Consider the following 15,910-nt stretch of genomic DNA (forward strand, 5'->3'; position numbering starts at 1 on the left):
ACTTTTTCGTCTGTATTTTTTCATTGTTTTATGGCACTTGGTATTAGCCAAGTGACATATAGCAATCGCAAATTCTGTCGGTCCCGGTTTTGCTACTTTAGGGCACTTCCAGGTAAGCTAGGACGATGAAATTTGGCAGGCGTATTAGGGACCGGACCAGATTAAATTAGATATAGTCATTTTCCCGATTTGACCATCTGGAGGGGAGTGGAGGGTCGGTTAATTCGGAAAAATAGAAAAATGAAGTATTTTTAACTTACGAACGGTTGATCGGATATTAATGAAATTTGATGTTTGGAAGGATATCGTGTCTCACAGCTCTTATTTTAAATCCTGACCGGATATGGTGACACTGGGGGGGGGGGAGTTGGGAGTTGAAAACCTAAAATCTTTGAAAACACTTAAAGTGGAGGGATCAGGATGAAACTAGTGGGAAAAATAAGCACAAGTCTTAGATACGTGATTGACATAATTGGAACGGATCCGATCTATTGGGGGAGGGAAGGGTTAATTCAGAAAAACTAGAAAAAATGACGTATTTTTAACTTACGAAGGAGTGATCAGATCTTCATGAAACTTAATATTTAGAAGGATCTCGTAACTCAGATCTTTTATTTTTTATCTCAACCGGATCCAGTGTCATTATGAGGGGGGCAGTTGGGGGGGGGGGGACGGAAATCTTGAAAAATGCTTGAAGCGGAGAGATCAGGATGAAACTGGATGGGAAGAATAAAAACGAGTCTAAGATACGTGACTGACATAACCGGACCGGATTCACTCTCTTTGGTGGACTTGTGGGGGGGGGGTAATTCGGAAAAATGAGGAATTTGTAGCTTACGAATGGTGACCAGATCTTAATCAAATTTGACATTTAGAAGGATCTTGTGCTTTCAAGGTCTTATTTTAAATTCCGACCAGATCCTGTGACATTGGGGGTGTTGGAGGGGGAAACCGGAATTCTTAGACAACGTGAAAATTGGGGTATTTTTATCTTACAAATAGGTGATCGGGTCTTAACGAAATTTGATATATAGAAGGATCTTATGTCTCAGATGCTCCATTTTCGGCTCGAATTGGATCCGGGGAAAAATGGGGTTGGAGGAGGGAAACAGAAATCTTGGTAAATGCTTATAGTGGAGAGATCGGGATGACACTTGACGGGAAGAATAAGCACAAATTCTAGATACGTTGACATAACTGGAACGGATCCGTTCTCTTTGGAGTAGCTGGAGGGCGCTAATTTGGAAGAATTAGAAAAATTGAGGTATTTTTAACTTAAGAACAGGTGACCGGATCTTAATGAAATTTGATATTTAGAAGGAATTCATGTCTCAGAGCTCTAATTTCCAATCCCGACCAGATCTGTTGTCATTGGGGGGAGTTGGAGGGAGAAGTCGGAAATCTTGGAAAACGCTTAGAGTGGAGGAATCGGGATGAAGCTGGGTGGATAGAATAAGCCAATGTCGTAGAAACGTGATTGCCGTAATCATACTGGATTCACTCTCTTTGGGGGAGTTGGGGGGAGGGGTTCAGTGCTTTGGCGAGTTTGGTGCTTCTGGACGCGCTAAGACGATGAAAATTGGTGGGCGTGTCAGGGAGCTGCACAAATCGACTTTATAAAGTCGTTTTCCCAGATTCGACCATCTGGGCGGCTAATGGGAGAGGAAAAATTAGAAAAAATGAGTTATTTATAACTTACGAGTGGGTGATCGGATCTTACTGAATTTTGATATTTAGAAGGACATAATAATAATAATAATAATTTATTTATAACCCACAAAGTACATTAAACTGTGGAGTAAACACACAAAAAAAGAAAAAACAAGACAAAAAATATAACAACATAAATAATATAGCAGCATAACAACATACAACATAAGTAAATTACCTCGATTCAAAAAATGGCCAAAGAGGGCCAAAAACACTAATCATTTGCCAAGTTTTAAGACATATATCATTAGATAAATGTTTCAGTCGCGAGGGCGCATCAACGATGTCAAATTTAGAGACGACTGTATGATTCCGATACCACCGAGGCAGACGCAGCAAATACTTGCAATACTTAAAATATCCTGAGCGTATTTTCTTTGTATCCTTCTTTTAAGGAGAAAAGCAAAACCAGAAAGATAAAAAACAGCAGGGGCACAAAAACTAGAATAAAGACGGCATACTCCATTTCGGTTATACCGACCACGATTTGGTGAAATTTTTGCGTATCCAACCCGCATAGTTTTCAGCACGCTGGACGTAATAGCGGAGCAAGTAGACGAAAGTGACGTGGAAAAAGAGAGACCCAACCATTTAATACTTGCTGAACATGGTATAGTTGAAAAACACAGACAAAGAGGTGATGCTGGTGGAGGACTCCCAAAACACATAAACTCACATTTGGAGGCATTAACTGAAAGGCCTAGTGTGGATAGTGCGGCTGAAAGCCGGTAAAAGTTGGTAATTAGACTATTTTTTGTCCGGCTAAGAAGCAGAACATCATCAGCATATGCAAGGTGACTAATGCCTAAATTATCATTGTAAAAAATTGACGGTTGAAGACGCTGGAGACACGAAGCTAAAACACATTTAAAAATGCTCGGGGATAACACGGCACCTTGCCTAACGCCTTTTTTAACAGGAATATACTCCCCTACAGTACCATTCCACTTCACCCTAACTGAAGAATTAGCATACCAATACTTAAGCACGGAAACAACAGAAAGGTTAACACCCGAGGCTGCTAGAGAAAACAAAGCATTTGAATGAATTACATTATCAAAAGCACTAGATATGTCAACAGTCAAACAATACAGGGGAATTTTTTGAGCAACAGCTTGTTTCATTAGCCGACCCACAATATGGTGAGCTTGAACACAGCCCATACCTTTTCTAAAACCAAGCTGGAAGGGTGTAAAATTGCACTTGGAGTTAATGGCCGGAAGCAGTACATATTCAAATAGCTTACTAACAAGACACAGAGATAGGACGATAATTAGAGCAAGCACTGGGGTCCTTACCCCTCTTGACTATGGGAGATATACAACCGGACAAAAAACTATCTGGCACAACGGACTGTGCCAAACACATCTGAAACAATAACTGCAAATGCTTCAGCAGTTCAGGACAATCATAAGGAAAAAACTTGAAGCAAAGACCATCACTATCGAGAGACTCAGACTTATTCACTTGCATAAGAGCTCGGAGTATAACACCAGATTCCACCGACAACACTTGAGATTGGTTGATACGAATTGGGAGGATTGAGTTGAAAAGCTTTGTAAAATGATTTTGGAGATTAATATTAAATGAAAGCAAAATATTTTTATAATGAGAAACGAAGTCACATAGCCGAAGAGACGAATTAATTGGAGGTGAACACTTAACACTGTTTATAACACGATCCCAGGATTTCTTGTCACAAGGACCATCCCAGGCATTCAGTCTCGCTCTACGCAGGGAATATTTGTACTCTCGTTTCGTTTTCCGTTTTATTTGATGTACTGAACCAGAAGGACGATAACAGGCTATCCACATACGGAGCCAGAACTTAGCTTTTTGTTTAGCTATCTTCACTTTAGGATCAACTTTCCAAAAGGGATTGCGAGTACCCGTTCGCAGGCACTCGGAGGGTAAAGCTGTTTAAGCGGCAGACTTTAGACAGAACACTATTTGCTGATAATACGAGTTGAAGTTGTAAATACAGATGTTTGCAATAAGTGGAATGGCACTTTAATCGATGATAATAACTGGGACAATGTCAATACATAAAGTGAAACATTGGTATTTTCCCAATTTAACTTTGAGAACCACTTGGGAGAGTTACGTTGCACAGAGGTCGCCATGGAGCAAGATAGTTGGCACGTGATTGGTAAATGATCGTCGTCGATTTTAGAGTCTTCCACTTAAACTATTGATGAAAGTAGAGTTGAATCTGACACAATTACATGATCAAGGTTGGAAGTAAGACTACCACAATTGTGAATATAAGTAAATAGAAGATCCTTATCAGCAAGATGGAATCCTCCAGGTAGTGAATCGAGAAAGATTTCAGATCGGTTGGGATTAGATAATAAGTCAGTTTTCATGTCGCCGGGGAGATCCCATTTGGTATTTTGTTTTGAAAGGTCGCTAAGTAGTGTTCGTAGGCGATTACATGCTTGTGAAAAACTAGACAATGACTGCACAGTCTTTTTATTACAGGGTAAATAAATTTTTATAAATGCGGTATCACCACATTTTATCGCTAAGATGTTAGCGTCGCTTTGCAATAATATCGGCTGAGTCTTGTTTCTGAAATAGATGGCCAGACCTCCTGATGGTCTACCACGGGTTTTTTGGGCGGCTCTCAAGAAGGTATAATGGGTCCAAGAACGCTTTAGGCTATCAACATTCACTTTAGAGAGAAGGCGCTCCTGTAGAAACACAATATCATTTTCAAGTAGCTCACTTATCAGTAGATCCTTGTCTTTTGTACCATTAGTATTAAGGGAATCAAAGCTAAACGGAGTTTGAGCATTCATTTATTAGCGTTGTTGAGAGCCGATCGGAGAACATTGCATTTCAGACTAAAACTTACGTGTTCCATAGTGCAATTTGCACATTTTGGTGAGGCTTGGCAAGGGTTTTCCTTGGAATTCACATGAGGGCCAGAACATCTGGAACACTTGGGATGTGCTGGTGAGCGGGGACAAGCTCCAATCAGGTGATCAGTACTTTCACAGCGAAAGCATCGACGCGGAATGGATTGAAAGGGCTTAGCGCGAAAAATTTCATACCCAATACGGATTCCCGACTCCAGAACCGCGTTCAGAGCGGTTTTGTCGATAAACTCGAGGGGAAAAGTGCGAAAATTGCCGATTTGATTAGCACTAATAAGTCCTTCCACTGAGGCCTCTAAATCAGCTCTTGAATAGTATTGGGGTATTTCACGGACAACAGCTAAAGGCTTTTTATCAATTACTTTGGTTTCAACGTTTGGAATGGAGCTAGTATCAGCTTCAGCAAGCGTGTCGGCTGAGCGCTTATCGCGTACCATCACAACCCAGCTTTTGCTGTGTGGCTTAGATTTCAGACTTACGATTCCGTCATGACCATCCAACGTTTCGAGCTTCTTCATGCGAAAGATAGGGTCGCTGAGCTCCGGGGGTGGGTTTCTTACAACGACAGCGTAGGACGGTTTTTTCGTATTTTGAGTAGGGGCTACAAGCTTAGACTGTCCCCCAGTAACCTTGGACGCAATATCACGCAGCTGTTCAAGGCAAGAATTCACCTTGGCACTGAGGGTACTGAAGGCATCAACAGGGATCATTGGCACTTCGCTGGGAGCCATATAGCGCTCATACCATATGAGCTCTTGGCTCTTAGCTCTTCTTGCCTCGTTACAAGTGCCATATGAGCCTTTAGCTCTTGTTTTTTTTTAAATAATGCTAGAAAACCCTGCGCCCCCTTCATGGATTTCTCTTCCCCAATGAAAATCCTCCCACGTAGCCAATTCCCCTCAACCCCCAAAACTAAAATAATGCCCCTGAAAACGTCTGTGCACTTCCCAATTACCATTACTGTATTTAAACACTGGTCAAAGTTTGTAATTTTCTGCCCCTCCCCCTGGGACTATGGGGGAGTAAGTCATCCCCAAAAACATAGTTATCATATTTTTCGACTATTTTGAACAAAATGGATAACTATAAATTTTAATCTGTTGACTTTGGGAAAATGAAGGTGGGAGGGGCCTAGGTGCCCACAAATTCTTCGGTCAATTAAAAAGGGCAGTAGAACTTTTAATTTTCGTTATAATGAAACCTCCCACGACAAGCTAGGACCAATGGGTCGATAGAACACCCCTGAGAAAAAGCAAAAAGGAAAAACAAATAAACACGCACCCGTGATAGATCTTCTGGCAAAAAATACGAAGTTCCACATTTTTGTAGATAGGAGCTTGAAACTTCTACGGTAGGGTTCTCTGATACGCTGAATGCGACGGTGTGACATTTTATGGCTTTTAGGGAGTGTTTCCCCCTTATTTCGTTTTTTTTATTGTTTTTTACTGAGAACTGAAAATTAGAAACAAATAATTAACAAAAAAAATAAAACGATTCATACAAAGAAACGCTATTCGCATCGATTCATAAAATAATATATCTATTCAAAATCAATAGTTGTGGTGAAAAACAAAATTTGTTTCATTTAGTTTCTATTTTGAAGCCAACATGTTACATGTTTCCCTTTTAAGACAAGTTAGACCATGGCAAATATAAGAGCGCCATCTATTTTAAAACAAAGATAATTTTTTTCAAGGTTTGAAGCATAGAATAACAATGCGGTGGCTTTCTTGCCATTGATAGCATTTTGCATTCCGCTTGCAATAGAATTTACTTTTAGTGTTCCGTTTTGGACATTTTGCTACAGCTTAAATCCTTTGTACAAAATATCCTCTTCAATGGGGGCTGTTTTGCCTTCTAAGTAAAATGCTATAAAAAATTACGCCCATATTCCTTTTCAGTTTTGTCTGACATCTGCAATTTTTTTTTTATAAATAAACAAGAGAATATAAGAGAAAAATAAGAGAATGCATGTTTTTGTTTCGTGAGCATAAAGAAGTCTTATAATTTTGCAGTTAACTAGGTTCGCTTATGATCTTGATGATAACGCTCTGAGGTCTATATCTTACATAGTGAAAAATCGGGTACACTGAATGTCATTTTATGTCTGAGATTCCTCTCACAAATTGTAGTTTGGTCTCCTAGTACTGCTTATTAAAACTGAAAACCATAGAAAAAGAGTAAAGGGGGATACTGCTTATATGTGCAACCTTTCAGCTATGCTGAGCAAGTGGATATCTCAAAATTTTGATCGAACGGTTTTGAAAGAAAAGGGACGTTTGAGTGGGGCTGGTTGCCCTCCAATTATTTTGGTCAAATAAAAATGAACACTATAAACTTTAATTTCCGTTCAAGTGAGCCCTCTCCTGATGTTTTATGACTATTGGTCCGGTACGGTCATCCCTGAGAAAAACCACATCCGTGATCTTTATTCTGGTAAAAAAATTAAAAATTTTACATTTTCGCAGATAAGAGCTTGAAACCTCTATAGACTAGGAATTGATTTGTGCTTATTAGGTATTTCAATTGCAAACAAGAGAATTTGGTGAATTAATTGAGTATCGGTTCGATATTAGAAGTAAAAAGTAAAACTATGAAACAATTCCCCGAGGATATAGCCCACCCCCCTTACTCCCTACCGACTTCGGTCATCAATCTTTTATCGATTTAACCTATCTAGTTATATTACAAATCTTATCATGAAAAGTACCAAATCCAGTTTTCTTTTTATAACTTCTGTTTTTCATTCTGAAAATTATATTTAATGTGTAGCTATTTTCTTTTTTTCAATAACTCCATTTCTAATCCATTTGCTGATGTAGAGTGTCTATTCATATCCAGGCCGCTTTCAAAGGTTTTAAAAGAAAAAAAAATCTAATTTGGAAGTGATAGATTTTTGAGAATAAAAACTTAAACATAAAGAAAAAAATTAACCTGAGAAAAGCTTGTGAAATAGGAAATATAGAACTGATTTGAAATTTTGCAGTTAACTAGGTTCGCTTATGATCTTGATGATAACGCTCTGAGGGTTTGTGACACTTGACATTTTGTGAATATCAAACAACTTAAGAAAAAAAAAATCTATCTAATTTATGAAATTTAAAGTAGTTCATGCTTTCTTTATACTTACAGCATTATGTTTTATACCCATTTCCAGATGCCTAAAATTTTAACTCAATCCCCATTAGTGTTTTAACCTATTATCCCTCCTCTTACAGAGGAATATAATAGGCAAGTCCGTGTGTAACGTGGTACGTCAGACTATCTTTTAGCAATTGCTACTTAGTAAACACATTTTTTTATGCTTAGGTTTAAATCTTCTTATTCCAGAAAAGAGAGCAAATAATTTATGATTTAAATATGTCGGACTGGACGTCAGACCGTTGACCTATCCTATCCTTTTTTTAAATCCAGGTTCCAGTCTTGAAGTTTGAAAATTTGCATCCGAAGGTCCTCTTTGCACTTATTCAAAACTTTACTGTTAAAATCTTTAGCAGAATGAAATAATTAGTCTGAATCTTAGCTAACTATGTCATTTTAAGCTAAATCTCAAGCCTTAACTTGCAACATTTCTTTGAACTAAAATAAGACATATTTCACAAAAAACCTAAAAAGTGTTTTCCAAATAGGAAAGACTTTAGCATTCTGGGTTTCTAAGGAAGTTACTTTTGATAACAACCAGAGCTGGGATAGTTCCATAATGCTGGATAATCATCAGTAAAGCGCTGTATATAGAAGCCTTCTTAAACCACCATCTCCAGCTTTCTTAAGCCTTATTGTTTTCAATAAAATGCTAAGACTTAAAATAGAACAAAATGAGGCGGTAGAAACGCGGTGAGATTTAAAAAAAAACTTTTCGTTTAGCTTAAGTTTAATATTCAATATTTCTCTTTTTCACTTTTTTTTTGAGCGAACACGGAGGAAGAAAATTCAATTTAACGTTAGCAATTTACAATTATGTAAAGAAAAAACTATTGTGCTTTAGCTTATGACTAATATTTGCAATTTCTCTTTTCAGGTTTTCTTTTAAGTCAGCATGAAGGAAGAAAATCTGATTTCAAGAAAGTAATTTTTTAATTATTTAAAAAAAAGCAATAGTGCTTAAGTTCGCGACTAAAATTTGACATTTCTCTTTTACAGATTCTCTTTTGAGTCAATATCGAGGAAGAAAAGTCAATTCCAAGTAAGAAATTTATTAAGTCAAAATTTCGTGTGATAGTGAAAATTATATTCAATTCAAATTCAATTCAAATTCATTTTATTTAAAAAACATTCGACGGACAGAGCCGATTATTAGTTTTTATTGTCATACACACACAAAAATTCGTCGACAAGTCAAAATTAACATTCACAAAATTAATAATATATACAATTAACAATAATAATTGTCACATACACACGAAAATAAGTCAACAAATATACACAAAATTATAATAATACAATTAACAACAATAATCCGGATTAAAAAGTCGATCCAGCATTAAACAACTTAACAAACGAGGGCACAAAACTAAGCTCATAACGAGCATGTGACACAGTCACAGGTTGAAGTTTTGGTACAGGCTCTGCAACGGCCCTGAGTGGCCTTACCCGTGCCGGTTGATGTTGGGGAGGAAGGATATTTCGGTGTATAGGGCTGGACAAAATTTTATTACCAAAGGATAGGGCTAGTTTTAAACGACGAGATTGAAGGGTTTGAAGTTGAAACTGATTAAGGAGGGATATGTACGGTATTTTTGGGGCTTTTGAGATTACTAGGAGGGCACGGTATTGCACCCTCTCAACCCGGTCCGACTGTTCCCTAGTCAGCCCGAAATGCCATACAGGGCAACAGTATTCAAGTGTGGAACGTATAAAAGAGAAATAGATGCGTAGGAGGTGTGGTGCAGGGATTCCATGGCGAGCCAACAACTTTAGAGACCTGATGGCCAAATTAGCTTTTTTTAACATGCCATCAACATGTTTATTCCACTTCAGATCTGAAGTGATATGGACGCCGAGCAGTTTAATTTCGGTCACGTGACTGGCGCTGGGAATAGGTGGATTAAAAACTGGCGCAGATTTTAAAAAAGAAAATGTTAAAATTACAGATTTATCAAAGTTGACAGTCATTTTGTCCACCTTTGCCTCTTGACATATATCTTTCATTAATGAACCTGCTCTGCTTGGTAGGTTTTTCCGACAACATTCAATGAGCGACAGATCGTCGACATACTTCCAGCGATCGTCCAGTGTTGTTGCCAAATCATTTATTATAACAAGAAACAAAAGTGGTCCCAAGAGGGTACCTTGGGGAACTCCACAAAAAATGGGCAGTGGGTCGGAGTAGGTGGACTTATATTTTGTCCGTTGACATCTACCAGAAAGAAAACTAGCAATTAAACGTACAAGGAATGAATCTACACCTAGTCCAAGAAGTTTTTTTACAAGAATTTTGTGGCAAATTAAATCAAAAGCTTTTCTTAGATCTATTGCAATAAGATTAATCCAAGAATCTGGTTCATCGAGTTTTTGCAAAATACTGTCAATTATACTTACTAAGTAATGAGATGTAGATGTGTTTGGCATATTTCCAAACTGCCTTGGATCAATTTTGTCCAGAATACGGTCTTTCAGCCATGCTGCAACAAAACTTTCATACACTTTGCTAAAAATGGGTGTCATAGTGATCGGTCGGACACCCGAAAAATCATTGGGCGCATCTTTTTTTGGTATTGGTGTAATGAACCCATTTTTCCAAATTGATGGATACTCACCTGTTTTTGTCACCTGATTAAAAAGGAGTGTTAGGGGGCCACTAAGATAATCTGGAAATGCTTTGATGAGATCAATGGGAATATCTACAGGGGTAATGCTTGTTCTTTTAAGCCTTTTTAATTTGAAAAACACCTGGGACTCTGATATCAAAGGGAAATCAAAAGACTCAGGAGGAGGGGTGGGTATTCCCACGCTCAGCAAAGGCGGGAGGGATTGCACAATGTTACCCAGATGTTTATTAAGGGAGTTGGCTGTTACGACGTCATCTTCATCAATGCCAAAATCGACTCCTTTTTCCACCTTGCCCGTCATCCTTTTGATTCGGTTGTACCACTGGCTTGGTTTGGACTCGAACAGATGATTAACTTTACGTTCTACATATTTGTTCGCGTGTTTTCGAGTGACTTTTCTTAGTTTGTTTTTCAACCTGTTGGCTTGTTGGGTATTACCTTGACGGAAAAGCCATCTCTTTTCCATTACCATTTTCTTAACTTCTTGTGTAATATATGGTCGATCTGACGAGAAACGTTTTGTTGACTTCTCAGGAAAACAGGCCTTGTAATTATGAAGCAAAGCTTCTTGGAAAATAGTAGCTTTTTCGTTGCTACTTTTAGCATCTTGGAATTTTTCCCATTTCTCGCAGCTTAACCATTGGCCAAAAGTCAGAAGTCCCTCACTTGTGATTGGTCGACTGATAGTTACAGTTGTAGTGTAATCGATTTTAATGGAACAGGTGGGGTTAAGTTCAAGAGAAAAGTGGTAACTTCCTCCAATTGGAGCCCCGGTCGTAGGTATGTTGTAAAATTCGTGCATATTTGTGGAAATTCGGTCAAGGGAGGTGCCACCTTTGGTTGTGGGAAAATTGACGAGCTGCTTCAGGCCGATTCCGGCGTCCAGGTGATGGAGCTTTAATTCATTGGCATCGCCCATCATGAAAATTCCGCATGATGGGTATTTGCCCAAAACAAAATCCGAACTGAGCTGTAGCTTTTCTACGAATGCTTGGCGGTATTCACTCGTCTGACCCGGCGAGTAATAATACACGCAGAGAGCAATACCAGTGAATTTCCGGGGGAGACGTCGTGGTTTTAGAATGACCCACATTATTTCGTCGTACTCAGTTAAAAAAGGGACATCAAGTCTAGCTGCTTTAAAAATTTCATGGGCATAAATAAGAACTCCGCCACCTTTTTTCCCCAGTGGATGGTCATCAGGTCGTATTTTTATAAACTCATCAAAACCACCTATTTTCAGGAGTTCTGGGTTTTGTCGATGAACTTCAGAAACCATTAGGACAGATGCCTTTGTTGCCTGAGCTAGACTTTCTAACTCAGCCACTTTATCAAAATTTAAACTTTCAGCATTTGCGTAAATAAACCTAGGGAAGGAAAAAACATCAGAATTATAATACTTTACCTTAGTGGTGTTTGATGTTCTTGTTGTAGGTCTTTGTAAGAATATGTTATTTCCCTGGTGGGTGAGGCTGTCATCAGGATTACCCATACCAACCAGGGGCTCAAATTTATTCAGTACTGGAATTTCGGCTGAAACGAAAGAAATTGTGTCCTCGCCATTGGGGGCTGTGAGGGTGGACAGGAGGGGGGAGGTACGGGGATTTGAAACACTGTCGGGGGGCTCGGGGACGTTATCTTTTGTGGGGGGTAGAAAAGTTGATGCTGCTGAGGTAGCGGATCCGGGAAAAACATTCCGACCGACCGAGAAGGCGCAACACACGCTTGGTTGGGGGTATGTTGATGTACGGGAGGGATTGTTGGTAAGGGGGGCCACGGAGGTCCGCAAAAGGTGTAATCGCGATGTTTTTGAATTCGTAACCCCCGTCCAATTAAGTTTTTTGATGCCGGGTTCGGATCCAGAAAAGTATTTTCCTGTCGATTGGTGTGACTGGAGCTACGTCTTTTTGATGTACCGCAACACGCATGCGCGAAAACACATTCTTTTTCCGTACATGATAAAACACAACATAAATCAACGTGGTCAAAATTACACTCATTATTACTGCAAGTTTTCGAAATAAAGCGCGGACATATATGTAAAAAACGACACTTTTTTCTGTGCTTACAGAAACCATTTTCATTAAAATACCGACATATCTTGTTAAATTTGGGAGCCTCTTTCACAAAAAACCTGCATATAATATTACATCCTTTACTGGTTAAGGGCTTGCGCTTAACTTTTTGTTGCACTATTTTCTCGAAAACAATTAACGGTTCATCTTCAGTCGGTTGAATGTTACGAAGATTATTCTCGTCAGTTAACCTTACGTCAGCTAATTTAACACTTTCCTGAATCTCGTTATCGAGGATCATTCTCACACTGCATGCACTTTTTACGTCACTTAATGAGTTACAAATCTGATTGCTCGGGCCTTGTATAGAATTATTCATTTCAGAGCTAAAGGGAGACGAGCGTAATTTCACGGGTGGCATGGGTGAAAGGATTCCCAACTGATTTAACTGCATCATTAGGGTGTCAATAGTTGTTGTTTTTTCGTCAGTTAAGTTCTGAAGGTTACGTAAATCAGATTGGAGTGATTCGTGAGCATTTCTTAAGGGTAATAGTTCATTTTGAATAGCTGAGAGTTGATTCTCAAGAACGGAACATCTGTTAGTTAAAGCTGAGACTTCATTAACGTATTCAGAACAATTCGTGCATGGAGTTTTATCCTCACTGCTGGGCCTAGTTACTGTCTTAGTTTTGGGATTAGAATTCCTTGGTGTGACTATGGGTGTGTTTTTGCCAAAGGATCTAGGTCTAGGGCACGCTTGTGGCGTAACTTTGCACGGAATTTTCATACCGCTAGTAAATGAAGGTGAAGTGGGGAAGTCACAATTTAAGCACAACCATACCTGTAGTTTTTCTCTTGCTCCAAGCGTGATCCTTGCACACTTAGGATGTGCACTTAGGATGTGTTAACAGGGGCGTAATTTACTACGGGCCAGGGGGAGGGTAACTGCCTCTTCCATCCCTAGTTTGCCCCCTCCTCCCAGCTGAAATTTACTTTCTACTTATAATCTAGTAAAAACTAAAATAAGCCTGCATAATTCATGCATCCACAGAAACAAGTCAGTTTCCTTTAGTATATCCTTGCCTTTATTGAGATTTTCCAAAGCTTGGAAAAATGTCAAGTGTCACCCAATAGAAGATGACACTGATATCCTGATGACTTAACCACGTTAGCTACTTGTAATAATATAATATAATATAATATAATAAAATAAATAATAAAATAAATAATATAAAATAAATATCTAATATCTAATAAAAGATATTAAAAATAATTAATTAGATATTAACCACGTTTAGCTACTTGTCCCGCTACACTTTTCCCGTTTGAGTTTAGAATGAATAAGTATACAACATTAATGTTTTACGTATTGAGTTTAGAATCAATAATTATGCAACATAATGTTTCAAGAGATATTACATGTTTAACAATGGCGTAATTTGCTATGGACCAGGGGGGGGGGCAACTGCCTCCTCCAGATCCCAGTTTACCCCCACTCCCAGCTGATAATTTATTTTCTACTAAAAATCTTGTAATAACAAAGATATGTCTTTATAATTCAAGCATCCAGAGAAATAGATCAGTTTTCTTTGGTATATCTTTGCCTTTATGGTACTATATGGCTAATTTTTATTTTTTCACTGTCATTTTCACTGGATTTGGAAAAATTGGCTCCAACTTTATCCCCCACCCTCCCCAAGGATTTTGACAAAATTACAACACGTGATGATTAAGATCTAATGAAAAACCTGGACTTCACTTATCAGCGTTCTCATAATCAATTATTTTATTCTTCATGTTTTTAGATTTTTTTTCTAGAAATAGAAAAACGGGTTATTATATACATTGTCCCGAACTGCTTTATATTTTGTCTACAATTAAATCGGTTTTAATATTCTGCGGCCAAAGTCTAGCGGCATTGTGCAGTTTTGAAGAGCCTATTTTGCATTGTAATTGCTAGTTTATTAAGGGCACCATTTTGTCGATATTTTTTCAACCGCTGAAAACAGGTCATAGCTGACCCCATGCCCAATTTTCTATTGCTCTTGGGGTTTATTTCAATTTCTTGTTCCACTGTCAATAAAAAAAAAATGAATTAAAAAACCGAAAAAAAGTTTTCACATTAAATGCAAGTATAATATTTCGTTATTTTTGCAATTAACGTAAAATTAAACCAAGCTACCTTTAGATACTAGATATTTCGGGGTCATGAGAAACCAGTAAGCTCCATACCTCGAAGTCCATATCGACCCAGTTGATGTTACCATCCTCAACAGGTCTTATAACCCCAGCCTGCAAAAGCATAGTGTACAAAGTAATAATGGGCTGTCGAACTTTCAGTTGAACAAGAGAATGTCTGATAATTTACTTCATCCAATTCACTCAACAGCCAATTGACAAGTATTTGACCTAAAATGATGATTAATATGAAACAAATATTTAACAGTTTACACATAATGTCAAATAATTACCCTCTCAAAAGAGGGAACGAATTTTTTCCAAGATTTCTTTTGTTTTGGGAAAAAACTGAATTGCATGATAGAATTTAAACTTGTAAATTTGAACATGATATGCATAGAGGGGAAAGTCAATAATTTGTAATTTCAGATCCTGATGGTGGAGAGCAGCCAACTTCAAATTCCATTTTCCGAGCCCCATTTGTTGAGTAATTACATACCACGTAAAATACACACAGAAAAAGTTTACTTGACTAGTAAAACCCCGAGTTATTTTGGGGTTTTCCATAATTTTATAGTGTATCCGAAGGAATAAGCCGTTGGGAGGAGTATTAGAGCAAGAGTTATAATTTATGTAGAATAACACATCTATTATAAATAAGAATAATATATTGAAATCTCATTAGTTGTGGTGAAAAATATTCTAGCAAATATAGTGCATTATATTTTTTCGTTTTAATGCAAATGGGAACATTATGTAATGGTCCCAACAGTTGATGCATCAGCACCATCTATTTCAAAACATAGGTAACTTCAAGGTTTGAAGCATCGAAACACAATATGGTGTCTTTCTTGAAATTGATAGCATTGTGTCCAGTGTTTCCATTCTAGGGATTTCCCCCCTATAAGGGATTTTCGAGGTCTGTTAAGGGAAGGTTTTCTCATTTAGGGATTTTTGGATTTTAAAATCTCCTCGATTTTTAAGGTATTTCTAGGTTTTTCTAAATCTGGTGATTTTTCACGTTATTGCCCATAGATTCATTATTCGATCAAACAAATCACAGAGGAAGCTAACTAATAGAAAAAAAAAACAAAAAATAAGTGGTCGATTACGCCTCCCAATATGTGTCAAATTAGTATTTATGCAAATATACCGCCTTCGAAGCTTCCGATTTTTCACTATATAAGATATGGACCTCAGAGCGTTATCATCAAGATCATAAGCGAACCTATTTAACTGCAAAATTTCAAATCAGTTCTATATTTCCTATTTCACAAGCTTTTCTCAGGTTAATTTTTTTCTTTATGTTTAAGTTTTTATTCTCAAAAATCTATCACTTCCAAATTAGATTTTTTTTTTC

General features: G+C 37.9%; 1 protein-coding gene across 16 annotated transcripts in view; it reads right to left on the reverse strand.

The window, feature by feature from the left end:
* Positions 1–15,910, reverse strand: part of LOC136042586 (uncharacterized) — a 75,085-nt gene that overhangs the window by 49,667 nt on the left and 9,508 nt on the right. For 8 of the 16 annotated variants that reach the window (XM_065727555.1, XM_065727554.1, XM_065727553.1 and 5 more), the window contains exons 2-3: positions 14,555–14,781; positions 5,871–6,041 (exon numbers count right to left, since the gene is read on the reverse strand). The exons of 1 other annotated variant lie outside the window; for it this stretch is intronic. The gene's annotated coding sequence lies outside the window, so the exon portion shown is untranslated. The remainder of the gene's footprint in view (positions 1–5,870; positions 6,042–14,554; positions 14,782–15,910) is intronic. 7 more of the 16 variants (XM_065727556.1, XM_065727551.1, XM_065727548.1 and 4 more) reach the window with 4 other exon arrangements.

This window comes from Artemia franciscana, unplaced genomic scaffold (genome assembly GCF_032884065.1).
Source record: "Artemia franciscana unplaced genomic scaffold, ASM3288406v1 Scaffold_1521, whole genome shotgun sequence".
Classification (NCBI taxonomy): Eukaryota; Metazoa; Arthropoda; class Branchiopoda; order Anostraca; family Artemiidae; genus Artemia; species Artemia franciscana.